We start from the raw sequence: 23,156 nt of genomic DNA, 5'->3' as shown, positions 1-23,156 counted from the left end.
CTCTGCATAACATTTCATTAAACTCGTGGGTTTTGTTTTACAAATATAAGCTAAATTTGCTTTCTCATCCATAACCTGTCCAAGTTGGTTTTAATAGGAAAATACCATTAAAAAGAACTCAGCTTCCCGTCAACTAACCGCTCCAGAAGATTGGTCTTGTTGCTTTATATTATTATCCTTCTTGCCACCCCATCCCATTCCTTCCAGATGCGCTGTTGGAAAAATGGGCATTTGTAGAATTGGGCGGAAGTCTTTAACCAGATTATAAGGTCTCCCTGTGCTTGGCTAGGCTTTGCTCCCTTCTGGGGGCGCGAGTCCCAAGAGGAGAGATGCAAGGGGCTGAAGGCCTCCAGGAAACAGCAACCAGAAACTCAGGAAAGAAAGCCAGGCAAGAGGGGGATGCCAGAATCTCGCCTGTAGCTTTCATCTGAGTGGTGAGGAAAGGTCCAGGGTGGGGCAGATTAAGAGATGGACTCCAGGTCAGAGAAACCCCTCGGATCAGAAATGGGAGTAGAGATACCAGGAGGGTAGGGGGAAGGTGGGGAGCTGAGAAGAAGAGGGAACCAATCACAGTGATCAACGCATACCTCCCCCCAAAGGGATAAACAACAGAAATGTGGGGGGAGTCAGCAGTAAGTGTAAGACATGAAAATAATAATACTTTATAATTTATCAAGGGATCATGAGGGGGAGAGGGGTAAAAAGAGGAGCTGATACCAAGGGCTCAAATAGAAAGTAGATGCTTTGAAACTAATGATGGCAACATATGTACAAGTGTGTTGATATTACTGATGCAGGGATTGTAACAAGAGCTGTGAAAGCCCCCCATAGGATGATTTTTTTTAATAAAAAAGAAGTTAAAAAAATGTCCAGTGGGCATTTCTTACTCACGACCATCAAGTTGATTCTGACTCAGAAACTGTCCCTGGGGGTTTCAGAACCTGTAACTACCGGAGCCGAACACCTCAGTCTTTCTCACACAGAGCAGCTGGTGGCTTGAAACTGCTGACCTAACTCTGAATTTTTCTTCCTGAATCTAGCCTTCCCCCTCTTTGGTCAGTTCTCAATACAGCACAGTGATTCCGTTCCGATGTAAGATTCCTGCCTTGGATTCTCCAGTGGTTTACCATCTCACTTCAGCATAAAACATGAAGTCCTTCCTTTACGCTGACCTATCAGAACTTCATAGGCAGGCGTGGTCGGCAGTCGGAAACCACCAGCTGCTCTGCGGAAGAAAGTCCGGGTTTTCCGCTCCGGAAATCAGTTTCAGTGTCAGAAAGCCGCAGAGGATCTCCCTAAGAGTTAGCACTGCTGGCCATGGTTACTTCGCAGAGGCATCGCCATCGCCATGAGTCAGTAAGCTCATCTCTCCTACTCTTCCTCGATCTCAGAACTCCAAACTCCCTGCTGTCGAATTGGTTTATGCCAGCCACTGTCTAGGGCAGGGTTCCCCAGGCTGTAACTCTTTCTCCAGCAGAGTGATTGGTGGGTTCAACTCGGAATCATGGGCGTTTCTGAGAATGTCATCCTGGGAGTAGAAAGCTTCCTCTTTCTACTGGGCAGCTACTGGGAAGTTCCCACCGCTGACCTTGCAGTGAGCAAGCCCAAGGCGGCACCAGGACAGCCCCAGGCCTCCACAGTCAATGTCAACAGCCCTGCCTAAGGTTTCACAGGTGGGAGTCCTGACCAGCAAGAGAAAATCCTACTACAGTACCTGCAGAGGGGGCCGGCAGCACCCGCCTTTCATCTCCTGGGTCAGCACAGATGGGTTAACCATTAAACTCGCTGCAGAATCAAAATCTCCTTAGGAGCAGAGCCAAGGCCACATGCGCTGCCAGCTTCGCTGCAGAGGCGGCTGTCATTCTGCTCGGTGGCTTCAACACGGGACTGCACACGCATAGGGAGCAGGTTTCCAGGTGAACTGCACGCTGCCTGGTTCCCCTTGCGTTTCAGCGGATGAATGAATCATTTGCGAGGAGGCATAGATCCCAAACGTTTGTGGGGCCTCCTTATACTTTTCTCTGGTTAACAAAAAAAGTGTGTTGTATATCTGAAATACGAGTTTAACTAAGCAGCCTGCAATTTTATTTGCTTCAGCTGGCAATCGAACTCGGGATGCTGTTCGAAAGATCCACCAAAACTCAACTCGGCCACTGAGTTAATTCTGTCTCATAGGGACCCCATAGGACAAAGGAGAAAAGGAGAACGTCCCCTGTGGGTTTCTGAGGCTATCCATCATGACGGGAGCAGATAGCCTCATTTTTTTCACCGCCCCTGCGAGCAGCTGGTGGATTCGAACCGCTGATATTGTGATCAGCAGCCCACGACACCACCAGGCTTCCGATGCGCCAAACATCTCGCTTTAAAGAAAAGTCTGGGCGAACTTGAGATGCAAGAAATGACATTTCCTTATTTCTCACTTTACCTTCCTCTGATTTATCGTGAGGCTAAACAATTTTTCAATCCTTAATTTGTTCAAATATCCTGCTTTGTGGAAAGATCTTTTGTGTGTTGTGCATTTGCTTCATGGGGCTCTTTCTGCTTTTGTTATCGAAATGATCGGGAGCTCTCTGTGTGCTAAATATATTATTAATCTTTTGCTTGTCTTTTATTTCTTAATCCTTTAAAATGTACTTATAGAAAATTTATTTAAATGAATGTTTAGAATATGATGGTGGCAGCATGTATACAAATATGCTTGATACAATTGAGGTATGGAATGTTGTTATAAGAGCTGTAAGAGCACCCCCCCAAAAAAGATCTTTTTTAAAAATGTACTTACAGAGGTTTTATTGATTAAAGCTATTTTTTCCTCCCATACTTAAAACAATGTTTCCCCATCCAAAGATCTAGACAATATTCAATTATATTTTCTTCTAGTTTGATTGTTTTTTGTTTTGTTTTTACCGTTCCATGTATGTGAGAATAGGTCAGCGGTTCGTAACCTGTGAGCCTCGTCCCCTTTGGGGGTTGAACGACCCTTTCACAGGGGTCGCCAGATTCATCACAGTAGCAAAATGACATAACGAAAATAATTTTATGGTTGGGAGGTCGCCACAACATTAGGAACTGTAATAAAGGGTCTCGGTATTAGGAAGGCTGAGAACTACTGGGATAGGTGATGATTAATGATACTAAATAAGTAACTGATCATCTTTGAAGGAGAGGTTGAAATTCCTTGCTTTTAACATATCCCTGTGACTTAACCAGCACATACCAATAAAAACAGGAATCTTCTTTGTATGCCTGCTATTTGCTTACTTTACACTTTTGGATTTCTAAGGAAAGACATCTGAAAGCCTTTTCTTTACTTCCAAGTAATATATCTGACTTTCTGATGGATCAAATGATGACTGGGTTGGGGGTCCAAATAGCTTGCCTCTATTTAGATGTAGACAACAGAGTCAAATAAGATCAATACTTTCCACATAGGGTATGGTTTCAGGACCTAGCTTTTAGTAATAGGTTCTTGCCTATGCCATCAAAAACATAAGCAACAACAGACAAGCGATAAAAGGTATTTGCAACTAAATTTTATTTTAAATTTAGTCAGTAAAGCACTTTTTTTTAACAAAGTGAAGACACGCCCTACAGACCAGTTTATAATGTGGGGGAACCACATATCTGATAAAGGTTCAATATTGAGAATATATGAAGAACTACAACTTAACCCCAAAACAACTACCTCTAATACGGAGCAAAAGATTTGAATAGAGACTTCACCAAAAAGAAATGCAAATGTGCTCATTTGTTGTTCAGGAAATGAAAATCAAAACCTCAATGAGGTATCATTTCAACACCAGTAAAAATACTATAAGCCAAAGAAACATTCCACAACTGTTGATGAGGAGGTGGAGAAGTTGGAATCCCTGGCTGATGGGGATGGATATGGTACAGCCACAGTGGCGAAAAAGAGTTGGGTAGTTCTTTGAAAAGTTAAACATAGAATTACCGTATAATCCAACAATTCCAATCATAGTCAAATAGCCGGAAGAATTGAAGGCAGGCACTCGAACAGAAACCTGAACATCAATGTGCATTGCAGCACTGTTCACAAGAGTCAAAAGGTGGAAACAATGGAAATGTCCATCAGAAGCTGAATGGATCGACAATGTGTCTTAGAATAGACATATAATGGAGAAATTAAGTTCTAATATAAGCTACAAGTTGGATGAACCTTGAAAACATTGTTGGTAGGTATCATCAAGTCAGTTCTGACTTAATAGTGACACTCATCCTCAAAATTGTTGTGATGTTTGAGCCCATTGTTGCAGCCACCGTGCCAATCCATCTCCTTGAGAATCCTCCTCTTTTTCACTGCCTTTTTATTTTTACCAAGCATGCTATCCTTTCCCATGGGTGGGTCTCTCCTGATAACCTGTCCAAAGTATGTGAGACAAAGTCTGGACATCCTTGCTTCTCAGGAGCATTCTGGTTGTACTTCTTCCAAGACAGACATACTTGTTTGTTCTTCTGGCAGTGCACAGAAATTTTCATTGTCAACACCATAATTCAAATGTGTCAATTCTTCATCGGTCTTATTCAATGCTGAACTTTCACATGCCTAAGAGACAATTGAAAATACCAAATAGCTTGGGTCAGGTGCATTGTGATAATTAGATAATTTCACGTCAACTTGAAGATATATAAAAATGTAGGGGTGGTATCCAACTGTCATTCAGATCATAGCCTAGTGGTGCCTCCTTCAGGGTGTGGCCTTCTGGGAATTTATCTATCTATCTATCTATCTATCTATCTATCTATCTATCTATCTTCCTGCTGCCTGATCACCCTGAGAGCTGCCAGAACCTTGCCATGTTTTCACTGACCCTGAATCCATGAGACTCGCACCCACTGGCCTGTGATCTTCCTGCATCATTGCATGTGGCTGCATGAGTTGAGTTGGCTTGGGCTAGGATGTTTCCTGATATGTAAGTGCTTCTTGATGTAAAGCTTTCTGTTATACATAAATGAGTGTCTCTGGATTTGTTTCTCTAGTCAACCCGGCCTCACACATTATGGGACCTGGGTCGTGGGATACTAGAGAAACACATCACGAAGATGGAGACTGGAGGTTTCCCTGATCTCTGCCTTCTTATGGCAGCTTTCCTGCTTTGCCCAACTGGAGGTCAGCTATGACCACTCACTGTACTTGGTTGTTTTCTGGAATGCGAATGGGAAGTGAAGGTTTTGATTCTTAGAAGTTATCTTTAGCTATTCCCATCTGACATGGTGAAAATGAATGTTAAATTTGAGGTCCGGGGTGAAAATGCCTCCTGAACTTCTCTGAGGCAAAAGGTATACATCTTAGTCAAAATGACTGACAGAAAGCCTGGCTCTAACTTGATGGTGCTAGACGCCTAAGGCCATATTGCATATAAATGGATAATTTAGATAAGAAAGAATTTAATTTGACTTGTATAAGAATTGTATTTAGAAAAAAAAATGTGTTTAGGATCTGACTGTAGTAGGATTATATTGTTCCTTTACCTATTGTTATTGATATAATGGGTGATAGAAATGGTTATTGGGACATATGAATAGAGTGTTTGTAAGCCCCCAACCTTCAGCATTAAATTGGATCTATTCAATGGGTATCGGAAATGCCTGCAAAGAATGCTTAGAAAGGGTAATCCCCACCCAGTGCTTTGAGTGCTTAATATATTTGCATTTGAAAAGACTTGCCATTAGAGCTGTTGACAGACTGAAAAAGAAAACATGAGCTGCTTTGGTTTTTTAAATTTTGAAACAACAGTTTGCACCTGAAGCTGGAAAAATCTGGAGCCATGACAGAATTCTTCTCTCTAGGAGTAAACATTAAATGGAGCCTGCAGCCATCCTAAAAAGCTTGCTAGCTGACCTTCTAGAACCACTTGTTGAGTGGAAGTGGGAGAAATGCAGCAATAGAAAGATGAGTTGAGTCTGGCCACTGACACCCAGAAACCTTGTTCACAGGGATTCAAGGAGGGACAAGAGTGGACTGGCTGGTCTGAAGTTGAACGAGTTGTGGAGAACCTCACATGCCTGTGGCATCACCTTCCCCAAGGGGGCTAGGGTTGTTGAGAATTTGCGAAGGGGCCCATATTCAAGAGGCGAGGCAACCACTGGGCACCCTTGTGAGGCTAAGCAAGGTGGCTCATGCTGACCAAAACCCAACTAGATGAAGATAAGATTTTTGAACCTGTGACGTGCTGCATAAGGCTGCACAGCAGACAGGTTGAATCAATATGGTGAAAAGATGCAACCCTGATCACAACCTTCCGTGGTTCCCTTGTTATATTCAAATGACTGTTTCTTGGTCTCTTTACAAATTCCCCATGAGCTCAATGAAGAGTTCTATACCTTACATTCTTCAGAGTTTGTGTCGATCCATACAGTCGAATGCCTTTGGATAGTCAATAAAACACAAGTAAACATCTTTCTGGTAGTCTCTGCTTTCTGTCTTCTCTAACGGGACTGCAGCAATGCTATCCTGCATGACACATCCTCCTGTGAACCCAGTGAATGTCTGTGAATTCTGGCAGCTGTGCTGCAGCAACCATTTCTTAATTGTTTTCAACAAAAAGTAATAATATGATTGGATAATTTCCACATTCCATCGGGTCACCTTTCTTTGAAATGGGCACAAAGATGAATCTCTTCCAGTTGGTTGGCCAGGGAGGTAGCTGGCTTCCAGATTTGCTGGCACAGAGGAGTGAATGCTTCCAGCGCTCCATCAGCTTGGTGAAACATTTCAGTCGGTCTTCTGTGAAATGGAGCCGTGATTTTCACGGATGCCTGCAGTGCATGAATTCTGCCTTCTGCGACATCAGTTCTCGCTCACGGGCTACCTCCAGTGACTATATACTCCTGGCCATTTCTTTGGTTGCTTCTAGCCTCATTCAGGATTTTGCCCACAGAATCCTTCAATAATCCAACTGAAATGTCTTCTGATTTTTCTTCCTTCAGTTCTTTCTGCTTCGGATCTAATGAGTGCGCTGTTTCTCTTTTGGTTTTTCCAACATCAGGTCTTTCTGTACGTTGCATCAAAATGCTTTATTTAGTCTTCGTGAGCTGCCCTTTGAAATGCACGTCTTCCATTTTTTGTAGCTTCCCTACAAGTTACAGAGCCGTGTTTGGCTTTCACTTTGGTCTTTTCTTTCTTTCCTGTCCTTTGAATGACCTTTCGTTTGCTGTGTGATGTTCTTGTTGTCATGCCACAACTCATCTGGCCTTTGGTCATTAGTGTTCAGCTTCTGTTAGGGTGATGGAATAATATGGAAATAGATAGTGGTGACGATAGCACAATGTGAAGAATGTAATTAATATCACTGAATTAATTGTATATGTAAAAAAGTGAACATGGCAAATGGTTTCTGGGTGTATTTCCTACGATAAAATTTTTTTAAAGGGAAGGATGGAGAAGACTAAAAAAAAATTTTTTTTAAAGGATAGAAATACTTTCTCCTAGAATCTTGATTTCTATCTAAAATAGAATCCTTCATTATCATAACATATTACTGATAGTTATTTCATTTCAATTTTCAAAGAGGTGGTGCAGTACACAAATATTAGCTACATTAAAAAAAAACACAAACACTGAAGCACACGTCAACATGATTTCCATTAAGCTTCAAATATTTTCAAGCACCACTTAATTAACCTAACATCAATTTCCCCTCCTCTTTGCACTTACTATATTTAGGGTGCTATAGAACCGTATTGATAATACTTTCTGTCAGACTCAAAAACAGTGAAGTTGCTTCTTTTTCTATGTGCTAGATCAACTGTTTGCACCATTCCCTTTCCATGATCAGAAACTGAAAGCACAAAGTGAAATTCCTGTTTTATTCCTGTCATCTACACACTGTCTTCTTGTATCTGAATTTTTCTAAACAGGAAACAAACAAACGAAAAGCTGTTCTCCAGAGCACCCATTTATCATGTCATTTGAAAGACAGGTGGCTGTAAAACTCCAATTTGTTTCATAGTCAAGATGATCTCACTTTTAGAATTTCTCCAAACTCCTTTTTTTTTTTCAAACTCCTTTTATGAGTAGTTCTTCACCCAGTTTGCAGGGAATGTGAATGGCAGTCAAACCCAGAATCCGTTTGTCGGGTCCACACATGGATCAAGCCTCCGGTGGCGCCCCTCTGAACATAGTCTGGGGATGTGAATGGCTGTCTGATGAGAGAGACAGAGCGCGCTGTAAAGTCAGTTATGGCAAACCTTGTTAGGTTAAAGTGTGGTGCCATTGTGCGTAACCATTGTGCCAACCAGAGCTAGGCTTCAGTTTACTCATCTGTCACAGAGTCATAAGGTACCTGGGCCATAGGATTGCTATGAAAAAGAAATCCAAATGGATGTATGGATTGTGATAAGAGCTGTACGAGCCCCCAATAAAATGATTTTTTTAAAGAAAGAAAAATGAATTCATTATTACATGTAAAATGGATGGCGCATAGTGAGTGCCTAGTTATTCAATCATGTAGGTGATTAGAATTCCACCCGGATACATTAGAATGGCAGTTCATAAAATAGGATGTAACTAGGAGGGGAAAAAACCCTCTCCTTTCAGGCTAATATTACAATATTATAAGTAGTTTTTTATGGTGGTTAAATGATTTTATGTCAACTAGACATTCCTGCCTAGGAATGGTATTTAATCTGTGAATCAGGTCACAGCCTGATGATGCTTCCTTGGGGGTATGGCCTACTCAAAAGGAGGACCTGGGAGCCTCTCTCTCTGCCACAGTCCTTGAGAGATACCGGAGCCCGGCCATGTTTCCAGCAACCTTATATCCACGCAACTCTGGCCCCATCGGCCTGTGATTTTCCTGTATTCTGCATTAGTGCTTGAGTGTGAAGAAGGACTTATGGACTAGTATGGACTTGATCTGGACAGCTGGGATGGAATGATTGATGCATAATTACTTCTTGATATAAAGGTCTCTCTTACACATATGAGTATCACTGGATTCATTTCTCTAAGCAACCCGATTTAATACCTCATATAATACAGATTTCAGACAAACCTCTGCTCACAATTGTATTAGCAACAACAACAAAAAAGTGGTAGTGGGGGTACATAGATCCAGAAATGGGTGTTGGGCTCACACTAAATCCCAACTCCAACTTAAGAACAATCAGTTCTTACATCATGGCCCTGCTCGATATTCGCCATCATGAAATGATCCCTGAAGATAGGGGTGCCACAACAAGGTGTGGTGAAGAAAGCAGGTGGTGCTTGGCTATCAATTGGAATAGTGTCTGGGGTCCTAAAGGCTTGAAATCAAACAAGCAGCCATCTAAGAGAGCAGTCAACTAAGTCCACATGGAAGAAGCACACCAGTTTGTGTGATCTAAAGATGACAAATATAGAATTTGAACATGGTGAGCAAAAGGATCAGAGCTAAAATTACGACACCCAATTTGTGGAGGGGTAGGGAGGACGGTGGGAGCCCAAAACCCATCTGGAGAGTCAGACTGAGTCACTGGCAGATCCGCTCTCACCACAGGCAAGGGTCTGGAACAGCCTGATGATTAGGCAGCAACCATTGTCATCTCGATTGTGCTGATCGACCTTGATACTTGGTCGGTTGGCCATCCCATAGACGCAACCTGAATGTGTTTTGGGGGCAAGTATCTCTTACTGGTTCCATGACAGAAATTTCCCCCCTGGCTTTTTAAATGTTTGGGGGACTCTGTCCCTTCTTACGCATTATTTGTATTTTTGCCTATATAGTATTATGTTTTTATCCTTACCGCCTTGGTGCGATTTTGTTGGTTATTGTTTTCTGTTTGGTCTCCCAGTTGTGCAGCACAGGAGGAGTGGATGCATAATGATAAGGACTGGCACCAGGGGATATAGGGAATGCAGGGGTGGGGGCTGGGAGATTTGGGGAGTAAATAATGAAGACGGAATGGGGACAGACCACTAGAATTGGTTGAGATTGCATAATTCATCTTTAAGGCAATTTAACCATGGGGTGGAGGTAGGGGGAAGGATGCTCTAAAATTGGTGTGGTGATAATTATACAATTCTCCTTGACATGATTGAATAATTGAGCAATTGAATTATTTGATATGTAAATTACTTGCCAATAAAACTGTTGGGGGGAAATTATTTTTAGTACTCTATACTGAGAAGCTAGTTTTCAAAATATTTGAGCTGGATACACAAATAGTATCTAGGAAAACACGTATTTCATGTATATTTAGCCATTGGTCCAACTGGGGCTAGGCATCGCTCACTACTCTTTCCCATAGGAACCTGAGAACATATTAAGTAGGGGTGTTATCTTCTGAAGTGTGCTTATCCCATGAGAAACTCAGCACATACCCTTATTTGGTATTGCTTACTTGTCAAAACCATTTACAGGTGTGCACAAGAAAACATGGACAGAAAAGTACTGTCTGTAATAACGAAAAATTGGAAACAACCTCAAAGTAAATAAGAGAATGGTTAAATTCAAACGCTGGAATTAGATATTCATGTGGTAACATGACTAATACTCAAAACCTTAACAGTGAAATTTAAAAAGCAACTGTAGAATAACATGTACAATATACCAATTATGTTAAAAAATAACCAATCTATCTATTATTTTTTTGAATAAATGCATATGTAGTAGATATATAAAATCTAAAAAAGTACACATAAAACGTTAAAAATAGAAACTGATTGTGGTAGCAATTGTACAATTCTGCTTGACATGTTTGAATTATTGAATGATATATGTATTAACTCCTAATTAATAATACATATTTTAAAAATATTTTTTAATCTTTTAAAAACAAAAACCCCATACACCAGGAGTAGATGCCCAGACTTTTGCAAGCAGTTCCCTATAGGAGAGCAGGGAACAGGACAGAGAAGAGCCACTGAGGCGACTGCAGCCGCACCAATCCTGCTTTATTTCTCTTAAAAAACAGGAAGGACATGCACGGGAGCTTCAAAAGGTTTGTGGAAAAACTCTCCCTGGACTCCAGACTCACTGCCATTGAGTCTATTCAAACTCACAGCAACTCCAGAGGGCAGAGTACAACTGCTCCTGTGGGTTCCCAGACTGACTCTTGATGGGGGCGGAAAACCTCATCTTTCTCCCACAGAGAGCCTGGTGGTTTTGAACTGCTGACCTTGCAGTTAGCAGTGCAATGATCAACCAGCTGTACTACCAGGGCGCTACCATCTTCAAATTCCACTTTTCCATGAACTTAGTGCAACCCTCCCCACAGAGTGAACTATTACAATCTAGCAAGTCTGAGCAATAGTTCACCCTTTGCCAGCCAGGGAATCCCGTTTCTGTACATTTAAAATATTTCACAAATTCAAGACTTTTTTTAAGGATCAACAAGATGAAGTGATTGATAGAATGTGGGTGTGAAGTCAAGAATGGATGTCAAAGATGACTCAGGTTTCGTGTCTGGGAATGCTGTAAGTGGCAGAGAAGGAGAGGTTCGGAAAACTGGTTTTGCGAAACTATGAGCTATTTGAGGCACTCTGGTGACATCATTGTTCAAGTGCTGGGCAGCTAAGGGAAAGGTCAGCCATTTGGAACCCCCCAAATGGGGGAAACACAATGGGGAGCGGGGTCTATTCTGTCCTATACTCTCTCACTGCCATCGAGTCATTGCAACCTCCTTCTGGGTTTCTGAGCCTGCAAGTGTTTAGGAGACTAGAAAGCCCAGTCTTTCTCCTGCAGGGCTGCTGGTGGTTTTAAACTGCCGACCATGCGGATGGCAGCTCAACGTGTAACCACTCCACCACCAGGGCTCCACTACTCGATCCTATAGGCTCACTAAATATTGGAATCTGCTTGATGACCATGGGGTTTTTGTTTGTTTCTTAATGAGCTGCATCTTCAGACACATTAAGCATGCGAGAAAAGCAAACCATCCGTTTTGAAGTGCTCATTAGATTATATGAAGCTGAAGGGCAGGACAGGGAGCTAGCCTGTGGGACATTTGTCCCCACTCTTTCATCATGTCACAGCGAGCAGGCCACGAGCGTGTTTAATGAAGAAGGGATTCAAGAAAAAGGGATGAGGAGGAATGTTGAGCTGAGGCATGCGGATTGAAGATGGGTTATTGGATCTAGTGATGGCCGTCAGATGGAATTTTGCTAAGGAGTGTCGTGAGAGGCCAGATGACAGGCAGCTAAGGAAGGAGAAGTAGCGGTAAGACTGGGTCTTTCGGAAAAGAAGCAGTGAAGTGGAGGAGAGACTATATACGTATGTCTGAACTTGGTGACTCTTTGGGGGAATGGCTGGGCAATCTAGAAAAACTGCACCCTTGAAAATTCCCATGAAGTCAATTTTACCCTGTTGAAAATTGCTTCGTAACCACTAGCAGAAATGTAAGCCAGAGGCAAAGCCGCGGGTTGAAGAGAAATCTGGGCTCTCTTACATTGCCAAAGCAGCAGCAGAAGAGGAACTTCAGATGCAGGAAGTACAGAAAGGAAGGAAGATACAGGAGTAGCTTCTGCAGAATAATAGACTAAGCCCTTTCCCATATATATATTTGACCAATGAATACTCGTAAAATCATAATAGAGTGGCACTCCACCCGGAGCTCAAGAGACAAACAGGCTTCAAAAAGTGTGGGAAAAATGGAATAAAAAGATGATGAAATTTTCCCACACACTTTCTGAAGGCCACTCATCGCATGCTCACTGGAACTAGAGTAGACAGGCAAACGATGAAAGACCTGTATGTCACAGGTTTACATTTCTTCATACAATGTGACATGATAAAGGCAATGTTTACAAATGACAGCAGCGCTTTTGCATCTCATTACACATTTTCTTACTGGGAACAAATGTGCTAAATACAACTTGGACATTAATCATTCCACCAATTGTTATTGAAAGCCTAGTCTGCCAGAATGCTCCTTGGAAGAGAAGGTGGTAAGCCTTACTTTAGACACATTATTAGACGGGTCCGTCCCTGGAAAAGGCCATCCTTTTTGATAGACGGACAGTTAGAATAGAGAAAGACCATCAGATAGACACAGCGGCTGCAACAATTGTGAAGATGGCGAAGGAGGGGGCAACATTTTTTTCTGTCATCTATAGGGTCGCTAGGCTAACGAACTCACTTCCACTCTGGGTGTTCGAGATCTAGTGATGGACAAAACAGGTACCAAGCCGGCTCTTGCAGAGCATATTGTCTACTTGGGAGAGACAAACACTAAACACATTTCTCAGCAGTAAGCACTGTGAGGAAAAATAAAACCGGGAAGAGGAGAAGATAAAAGATGGCCTTAGGGGGCTCAGGGCAGGTGAGCCTGGCGAAGGCCTCGTTAAGATGTTAGTATTTGGGTCAAGAGACAGGAAGGAGGTGAGGGAAGGAATTCCCTGACTGACTATCTGGGTCAACAGCATTCCAGACAGGACCACAAGCACAATGTACTGAAGATGGAACATGCCTGGCATATTGGAGACTCAGCAAGGGAGCCAAGAGGCCAGGGGTGGAATAAGCTAATGGCAGAAGAGATGAGGGCACTGGAGACAAGAGTTTATTACCATCATGAGGACTTGGGCTGTTACTGAAAGAAATGGAGAGCCCTTGGAAAGCTTTCCACAGCGATGTGACCTGCATTTATTTTTAACCAAATCACCGTGGTTGGCTTAAGTGGAGAGCAAATGCTTTGAGAATGATTGGGGCAGGGAATGTATGGCTGTGCTTTATACAATTGATGTATGTATATGTATGGATTGTGATAAGAGTTGTATGAGTCCCTAATACAATGTAAAAAAAGAGGAGAAAAAAAAAAGAAAATGATTAGGGCAAAGAATGTACAGATGTGCTTTATACAATTGATGTATGTATATGTATGGACTGTGATAAGAGTTGTATGAGCCCCTAATAAATTCTTTAAAAAAAAATCACCGTGGTTGCTGTGCTGTAAACAAATTGAAGGGGGCAAGATTGCAATGGTCTCCTTAGACCATGTAGCGGGTGGCTGCATGGAGAAAGCAATGCTGATGGTTTGGATCAGGTAACAGCAGCGATTGGAGGTGAGACATGCTTGTATCCTTTTACGATGTAGCCAAAAGGATGTGTTGATGGCTCAGATGTAGGGTGTGAGAGAAGCCCAGAGTCTGGGATGGGTCCGAGGTTTTTGGTCTGAGTAACTGATAAAATCGAGTTGTCATTAATTGAGATGGGTAAGTGCTGTGGAATGATTTATTGGGGCTCTTTTTTCATTAGTCTTTGTAATGCCCACCAAATAACTGGGTGGGTGTGTGCAAATAAGTTGTAGAGGATTCGTATGAGAATGTTGGTTTTACCATTCCTCGGGGTATCAAGTGAGTGTCATGGAAGACACAGGAAGAGAGAGAATTCCAGAACCATTCAGAAAGGAGAAATACAAGCACCTCCCAAACCCCTGAAAGAGAGCAGTGGGGCTGTGAACTCAGACCAAGTAAAGGTGTGTGCCCCTGGCAAGAGCCTGGCTGGAGGAGTGGGATGTCTATGGGGCGTTTATCAACACCAGAGGAGTTTGATAACAGTTGACTGAGCAGGGAAGTGGGCAAGGGACCATGTGGCTGAGAGGTTGAGGACCAGAGAAACATGCCTGCCGGCATGGCTGAAAAGAGGCACTGCTGTGGGCAAATGGGCTGTATCCCTAATGTTTTCTGATCTTGACCCGTGACCAGTTAGTTGGTCCAGTTGTGAGCATGTTGGTCTTCTTTACATTGAGTCATAATTCATACTGAGGGCTTCAATCCTCGATCTTCATCAGCAAGTGCTTCAAGTCCTCCTCTCTTTCAGCAAGCAAACGTGTGTCCTCTGCATACTGTAGGTAAGTTAATAAGGCTTCCTCCAATCCTGAAGCTACATTCTTCGTATACTCCAGCTTCTCTGATGATTTGCTCAGCATGCAGATCGAGCAGGTATGGTGACGGCACACCTTTCCTGATTTTCAACCATGCTGTACTCCCTTGTTCTATGCATACAACTGCCTCTTGATTCATGTACAAGTTCCAAATGAGCACAAGGAAGTGGTCTGGAATTCCCATTCTTCTCAAGGTCATCCACAGTTTATTACAGTCTACAGAGTTGACTGCCTAAGCGTCATCAATAAAACACAAGTAAACCTCTTTCTGGTATTCTCTGGTCTCAGCCTAGATCCAGCTGACATAAGCATTGATATCTTTTGTTGCACATCCTCTTCTGGATCTTACCTGAACCTTCGGCAGCATCCCTTCAATGTACAGCTGCAGCTATTGTTGTACTAGCACTAGCATGTGATATTAATGACACTGTTCTATAGTTTGAGCATTCTTTTGGGTCACCTTTCTTCGAATAGGTACAGATATGGATTTCTTCCAGACAGTTAGCCAAGTAGCTGTCTTCCTAATCTCTTGACATCGACGAGTGAGTGCTGCTAGTGCTTGATCGGCTTGTTTGGACATTTCACTTGGTATTCCATCAATTACTGGACCTTTATTTTTGACTCATGCTTGCATTGTAGCTTGGACTTCTTCCTTCGCTATCATTGATTCTTGGTACTTCTTGAAGTGGTTGAAGGTTGACTAGTACTTTTTGGTACAATGACTGTGTATTCTTTCAACCTCTTTTGATGAATCATTCAATATTTTGCCCATAGAATCTTTCAATGTTGCAACTTGAGGCTTGAAGATTTTCTTCAGTTCTTACAGTTTAAGATATGCTGAGTGTGTTTACTTGTAAGAATTTAACATTTTCATTTAATTTACAAGTTCTATCACATAGTCATTTTATGAAAGATATTACTCAGTCTCCATGCATTTGATCCTTTCCCCATATTCCTCCTGTTTTTAACTTCTACTTTTGTAGTATTGGGATCAGGGAGATGCTTTGAATTATTGCAAATTTTAAAATTTACTGAGCTGTGCTTTGCAGCACAACATGTGTCCTGTTATTATTATTGTAGAACTTTCTATTTCTCTTTTCAATTTCATCAGTTGGTTTTATGTATTTTGGGACTCAGTTGTTGGGTATATGCATGTTTATTATGGTTGCTTCTTTGTGCATTGATCATTAAAACATTATATAATGTCCTTCTTTGTCTTTTATGATAGATTTTTACTTAGAGTCTATTTTATCAGTAATTTATATTGCTATACCTGTTCCTTTTTGGGATCTGTTTGCTTCATGCATCTTTTCATCCTCTCATTGTTTAATGTATCCTCTCTTGGTGTCTAAAGTATGTCTCTTGTATGCAGCATATTGATGGGTCATGTTTGTTTTTTCTTTATTTATCCATTTGTTGTCATTCCTTGTGTGTTGACTGATGCATTTCTTCCTTTCTTTTTTTCAAGAAAGTCACATAAAATATGTATTATGAAACAAAATATGCGTAGATTTTTAAAATGCATCAAAATAAGCTCATATTAGCTTGCTGTACATGTCCGAACATCTAATTTGAGACACTAAGAAAAAGAAGACATTGATTTGAAAAGAGCCCCTACCAGAAGATGAGTTCTGCTAAAAATCCAAACAAAACTTACATCAAACTTATGGAGCGAATTGGGTGGAAGAATGGTCAAAACACTGATGGTTTACAAAAAGGTTATAGCAGTTTACACATGCAACTCATTTTAAGACGATATCAGACTATATTTAAGCTGAAAGCTACAGCGACAGAACAGCCTTTTCCATTTGTTATTAAATGGTCTTCTTTGTGCCTTAATTGAAGAAGACTGACAATTAATAGCAGAAGCAAAAGCTAAAAACATGAATTTGGTTGCTGTTACAGACTGGTACATTTCAATTACTTCCGTTCCCTGTGATTACTGGTAGGTACACATTTACTACTGTCATTTTGTTATACATGTCTGTAGTGTTGACAGTTTCTTTAATTTTCTGTGCACATTTTTTTCTTCATGGATTTCCTTTTCCTATTCATTATTGGTGATTTTGTGTTTACTGAGTCTTCATTATATTGTTTATTTCCTTTCTTTGGGTGAATAGGTTTATTAATTTTCTTAGTGGTTACCTTTATCTTGCTAAGGTTAAAACATTCAGTTATTTGTTGTTATTTTCTTCACTTACCCTCCATATGGTAGTTCTACAACAATACTAGCTTTTTCCCCACCTTTTTGTTTAGAAGTTGTCTACCTTTTTGTTTATTTATTCCACCTTTTTGTTTAGAAGGTGGCAAAACAATTTTAAAGTTTATATTCTGATCTCTGCATATGCCCAAATCAAAGGTTCTGCATAGTTCAGTGAATGTGGGTGCACCTCCCCCCACCACGCGCCACACACAAGGGCTTCATAAAGTTCATGGGGAAATTTTTATCTTTCAATTCAATTTTTCATATGTTTTAGATATAAAATGGAATCTCACAACCATCGATCGAGTCCATTCTGACACATAGCAACCTTATAGGACAGGCTAGAACTGCCCTTGGGGGATTCTGAAAGTGTAACAGTATATTTGGAATAGAAAGCCTCATCTTTCTCTTGTGGAGTGGCTGTTGGTTTATAATCCACGGGCCTTTCATAATCCTTAGGTGACGAGTACTGTACTAGACCTGGGCTTTCCGCAATGGTAGCCACTCACCACACGTGGGTATTGAACACGTTAAATGAGGCTAATGCAACTGAGGAATTGAAAATAATATGCAATTTCATTTAATGTATCAGTAAATATACAAAAGGATACTTGATGCAGTTCTGAAACAACTTAAATATATTAATCTACTGTTTTCAATGGTCATTTCATGAAATGAAAGTGCCTACTGGGAGAAGTCAAAGGAGCACTGGTGGCGTAGTGGTTACTCGCTGGGCTGTGATGTATAAAGGTCATCAGTTTGAAACCACCAGCTGCTCTGAGGAAGAAATATGGGGTTTTTTCTACTCCTGTAAAGAGAAACAGCCTCAGAAACTGTCAAGAGCAGTTTTACCCTGGCCTATAGGGTCGCTATGAGTCAGTGTCAAATCTATGGCAGTGAGTTTGTTTTGGGTTTTGGAGGGGGACTCAAAAAGTATTGCTGAAAAAATAATCTAGAAATTGTTATAAAACAAAAATATAAAAATATGAAGCTATCGTTTTCCAACATGTCCTCCACCTATACACTTGAAACGATGCCGTTTCCATCTCTCTAACCCCTTTCAGGAGGACTCCGTGCTCTTTGAATGGAAGCTGTGCCATGCTCCAGGCACTCGGATCACATTCCTTTTCAAGGCTCCTGGCCATTGGGGGGGAAAAAAAAGGTGTGAGGGCAAGGTCAGGGCGCTAGGGTGGATAGGGTAAGATTTTTCACCAAAATTCTCATAAGACAGCCCTTACGCCCCTTGAAGAATGAGCAGGTGCGTTGTCATGGTGGGGAAAAAATCCTGATGATCTGAAATGTGAATCCCCACCTAGTTTACAATAAAAAAAAACTGCCAAAAAAAGAGATAAATTCCTTTGCTCTGTGTGAATTTCTTGACCTTTTGGCACCAGTGCAGTCTTCAATGTTCTTAAAACTTCCTCCTAATAAGTCCCCCATGATTGTCCTGTGTCCTTTGGGAAAATCTATCCCTTGGGAATCCCAGTAAAAGTATCCATAAACTTTTGACTTGAAAACCTCCGACTGGAAATGAACTGGCCCGGTTGATTTACTTGGAAGCCATTGTTTTGATTAGGCTTTTTTGTTGTTGTTGTTGAGGGAGCCAGGCTTTCAGAAACCAATGTTTTCTCTTACAGTTTAGGAGGCAAAAGTCCGAATTCGGGGTGACAGCCCTAGAGGACATTTTTCTCTCTGTGTCAACTCAGGGGGAAGGTCCTTGTCTCCTTTCAACATCTGTGCATTGGGGACCTTTTTGGAAGGCACCCTAATGAGGCGAAAGGAGCTTTGGTGGCGTCGAGGGTAAGGCATTGGGCAGCTAACCACAAGACCAGTGTTTCAAATCCACCAACCTCTCTGACGGGGCAAATGAAAGCTTTCTGCTGCTGTGAAGATGTATCGCCTCGGAAACCCACAGGGGCAGTTCCACTCTGTCCTTAGGGCCACTAGGAGTCAGACTCGCCGTGATGGGAGTAAGTAAACAAGACTACAACTAATGGATCACTCATGGGAGTAAATAAACAAGACTACGACAAGTGGATCACTGAGAGAACTTGTCTGTGGCAACCCTCTAATTGCACAGGCAAGTGTTAAAGCCATTTTGTTTGGACTTAGTCCATGTAGTTATGAACCTGAACCCTAGTAGTAGTGCATTTTGATTTAACCTTGTGTTGGGAATTTCTGATGAAAATTTAGCATGTGAATTGCAATGGCAGGGTGCAAAAATCTTTTAAACAAAACGTAAAAGACTTACCATTAAAAAAGTAAGCAGAATATTAAAATAATTAATTAAAAATTATTTTATTGGTGGCTCGTACAATTCTTATCACAGTCCATCCATCCATCCATCATCCATCCATCCATTAATTGTGTCAAGAACAGTTGTACATTTGTTGCCATCATCATTCTCAAAACATTTTCTCTATACTTGAGCCCTTGATATCAGCTTCTCATTTCCCCCCTCCCTCTCTGCTCCACCCTCCCTCATGAACCCTTGATAATTTATAAATTATTATTATTTTGTCATATCTTACACTGTCTGACATCTCCCTTCACCCACTTTTCTGTTGTCCATCCCCCAGGGAGGAGGCTATAGGTATATCCTTGTATTCGGTGAACAAAAAATCATATCAGTGGGTGCCACCTTTCTAATATGATCACTGAAGACAAATGTGTGCATAAGCAAATGTGGTGATGAAAGCTGATACTACTCAGCTATCTTAAAGGGTTAAAGGTATTAAAGGCTTGAAGATAAACCAGCGGCCACCTAGCTCAGAAGCAACAAAGCCCACATGAAAGAAGCACACCAGCCTGTGTTACCACGAGGTGTCTAAAGGATCAGGTATCAGGCATCAAAGAACAAAATTTCATATCATTGTGAATGAGGGTGAGTACAGAGTAGAGACCGAGACCCAAAGCCCATCTGTAGGCAGATGGACACCCTAAATTAATAAATGTAATATTTATACATTGAAATGATAGTATTTTAGCAATGTTGGGTTAGTGAAATAATATTATTAAAATGAGTTTCACCTGTTTCTTTGTGATATTTTGAAAATATAGTTACTGTTATGTGCTGTTCATTCTGACCCACAGCAATCCTGTATGGCGACTAACCTCACTGCCTTCCAGTCAATTCCAACACACAGTGACCCTGTATATGGAGGTTCTCGGAGCAGAGAGCCTCACCTTGCTCCTGCAGAGCAACTGGTAGATTTGAAGTGCTGCCATTGTGGTTAGTAGTCCAATGCTTACCCCACGGTGCCACCATACACTTTCATGTCTGGCTTGCATGATACAGTATTTCTATGGGGAGTCTTGTTCAAGTCACTGAAGAGAATGCAGTGGACTAAACGGACAAAAAGTTTTTCCCTCATGAAATTTAAATTTTTGTGTGGAAGACAGATGATCTAGAAGTACTTCGGAGAGAAAATCCAAACCAAACCAAACAACTTAAATGCCATTAAGTTGTTTCTGACTCATAATGACCTTATAGGGCAGGGTGGGACTTCCCCTGGGAGTTTCTGAGACAGGAACCTTTTCCCTGTCTTCGGTGGTTGAGAACTGCTGACCTTGCAAAGCGCAGAGAAGGGAGGGCGACTTAACCATGGAAGTCAAGGGAGGCATCACTGAGAACGCTGACATTGGGGAAGACCTGAAGGGGGAATTGGAGTGAGCCATGAAGCTACAAGAGGGAAGAACATTCCAGGTAGAGGGAACAGCAAGTGAAGATACCCTGATGCCCGGTAAGGCCTGGCATTAGGAGGAACCACAGAAGGCTTTTGTGAGGAGGCACAAGAGGAGCTGAGGTAAAAGAAGTAATGGGGAGGACAGTGTAATTGGGCATGGAGCAGGCCAAGTAGACTCTGGTAGTTCAGCTCCTGACATGACTCTCAGAGAGCCTGATTATCAACAGCCTTGTGTAATCCCTCACCCCTTGGGTTGATCCCGTAAATAAACAGAATACAGGGAAAGCAATGGGCTGTCATTTCCAAGATCTCATTCCCAAAGGCTGAGACATTCCTTTTGCTGGGAGTCTCTCATCTCTAGTTGGCTCCCTTGCACAGAGGTAGCTGCCAGGTTGTAAATAGCCCCATGGAAAGATCGTGTGGAATTGAGGACAGCCTCCGGCCAACAGCCAGTGAAAACTGTGGCCCTCAGTCCAACCGGCAACGGTCTGAACTCTGCCCATAACCACCACCCCCACGCGAGAAGAGTGGTGGGTTCTTCCCAAGGTCATATTGAGATGAGTGAGGAGGTCCCTATGGACACCTGGATGTGACTAAGCCACAGGCAGATCCCTGACACCCAGAAACTATGAGGTAGTAAGTACTATTTGAAGCCACCGCTTTTAAAGAGTGATTTTCTTTACCCCAATTGATTTTGGTTGCTGTCCGCCTCCCCCAGTCCAAACATCTCTACGTGTGTAAGTCAGTGACATTGAGTATATCTTCCGAGGAGGGCACTAGTTTCACCCTTCTTTTCCTAGTTGCTTCTCCCCCATTAACAGGACCTCACTGCCCCTGAAGTTTCGTTGACCTTGGGGGATGGTGTTGTCAATTTGATCTCATCTGGATTAAAAACCAGGAACCCTCACTGACTCATCGTGACCGGATAGGACAGGCTAGAACTGCTCCAGTAAACTTCTGAGATTGTAACTCTTTACAGAGGTAGAAAAGTCTCCTCTTTCTCCAGAGGAGTGATTGGTCGTATCACACTGCTGACCTTGCAGCTAGCAGCCTATTCGCTAGGCCACCCGGGCTTCTCCCGTATATTCAGTTCTTTTGAAAAGCCCATTCATTGCTCAAGGCAAAGGCTTGGCCTGCGTAGCTAGCAAAACATTGCCCATAGGCTGAGATGGTGGAAGTCATAGAAGGCCTGGATCTTTAGAAAAAGAATAGGAGTTATGTTGTAGACATGCTTCACATGAGATCCCTACTAGACAGCCACATGAGGATGTTACATTGATATAGGAGTCTGGTCTTTAACTTTGAGAGTTTTAAGATGTTAAGTTTCAGTTTGCCTTTGCGTTGATTCTGGCTCATGGTGCCTCCATGTGTATTAGAATAGAACTGTGTATCAAAGGTTTTCCATGGCAGGTTTTTAAAAAATAAATAATTTTATTTGGGGCTCTTACAGTTCTTATAACAATCCATACATCGAATGTATCAAGCATATTGGTACATATGGTATCATCATTGTTTTAAAAACATTTCCTTTCTACTTGTGCCCTTAGAATCAACTCCTTTTTTTACCCTCCCTCCCTCACCCTCCCAACCTTGTAAACCCCTGTTAAATTATAAATTATTAATTTCATATCTGATACTGTCCGATGTCTGCCTTCACCCACGTTTCTGTTGTTCGTCACCCTGGGTGGGGGGATTATACATTGATCATTGTGATTGGTTCCCCCTTTTTCCTCCCACCTCCCCTCTATCCTCATGGTATCACTACTCCCATTATTGTTACTGAGGGGTTTATCTGTCCTGTCAAGAGCTCTTATCTGTACCAGTGTAAATGGTCCGGTCTAGCCAGATGTGTACGGTACAACTGGGGTCATGATAGTGGGGAACGGGGAGGTGGAAGCATTAAAGAACTAGAGGAATGTTGTATGTTTGTCAGTCTTCAGATGTCTGATACCTGATCCCGTTGATACTCTGTGATCACACAGGCTGGTGTGTTTCTTCTATGTGGGCTTTGTTGCTTCCCTGCTAGATGGCCGCTTGTTTAACTTCAAGACCAGATGCTATATCTTTTGGTAGCCTGGCACCATCACCTTTCTTCACCACATTGCTTATGTACCCATTTTGATTTCAGCAATCTTGTTGGGAGGGTGAGCATCACAGAATCCATGGCACATATTTTGCAAGCAGATCACCTGGCCTTTCTTTTGAGGCACCTTTGCATGGCCTTGAACCACCAACCTTTTGCATTTATAATCAAACCCTTTGCAACACTCAGGGGTTCCCCTGTCCCCTTGCCCCCTCCCCAGTATTGGCAGTTACAACTTTAGTGACCTTATCACTCAAAAACCAAACCATGGGGTAGATTCAGACTCATAGTAACCCCATAAGACATGGTAGAACTGCCCCTGTGGGTTTCCAAGACTGTAACTCTTTACAGGAGTAGATATCTC

The sequence above is a fragment of the Tenrec ecaudatus genome, chromosome X (assembly GCF_050624435.1).
Source record: "Tenrec ecaudatus isolate mTenEca1 chromosome X, mTenEca1.hap1, whole genome shotgun sequence".
NCBI lineage: Eukaryota > Metazoa > Chordata > Mammalia > Afrosoricida > Tenrecidae > Tenrec > Tenrec ecaudatus.
Note: the sequence above shows the minus strand (reverse complement) of the source record.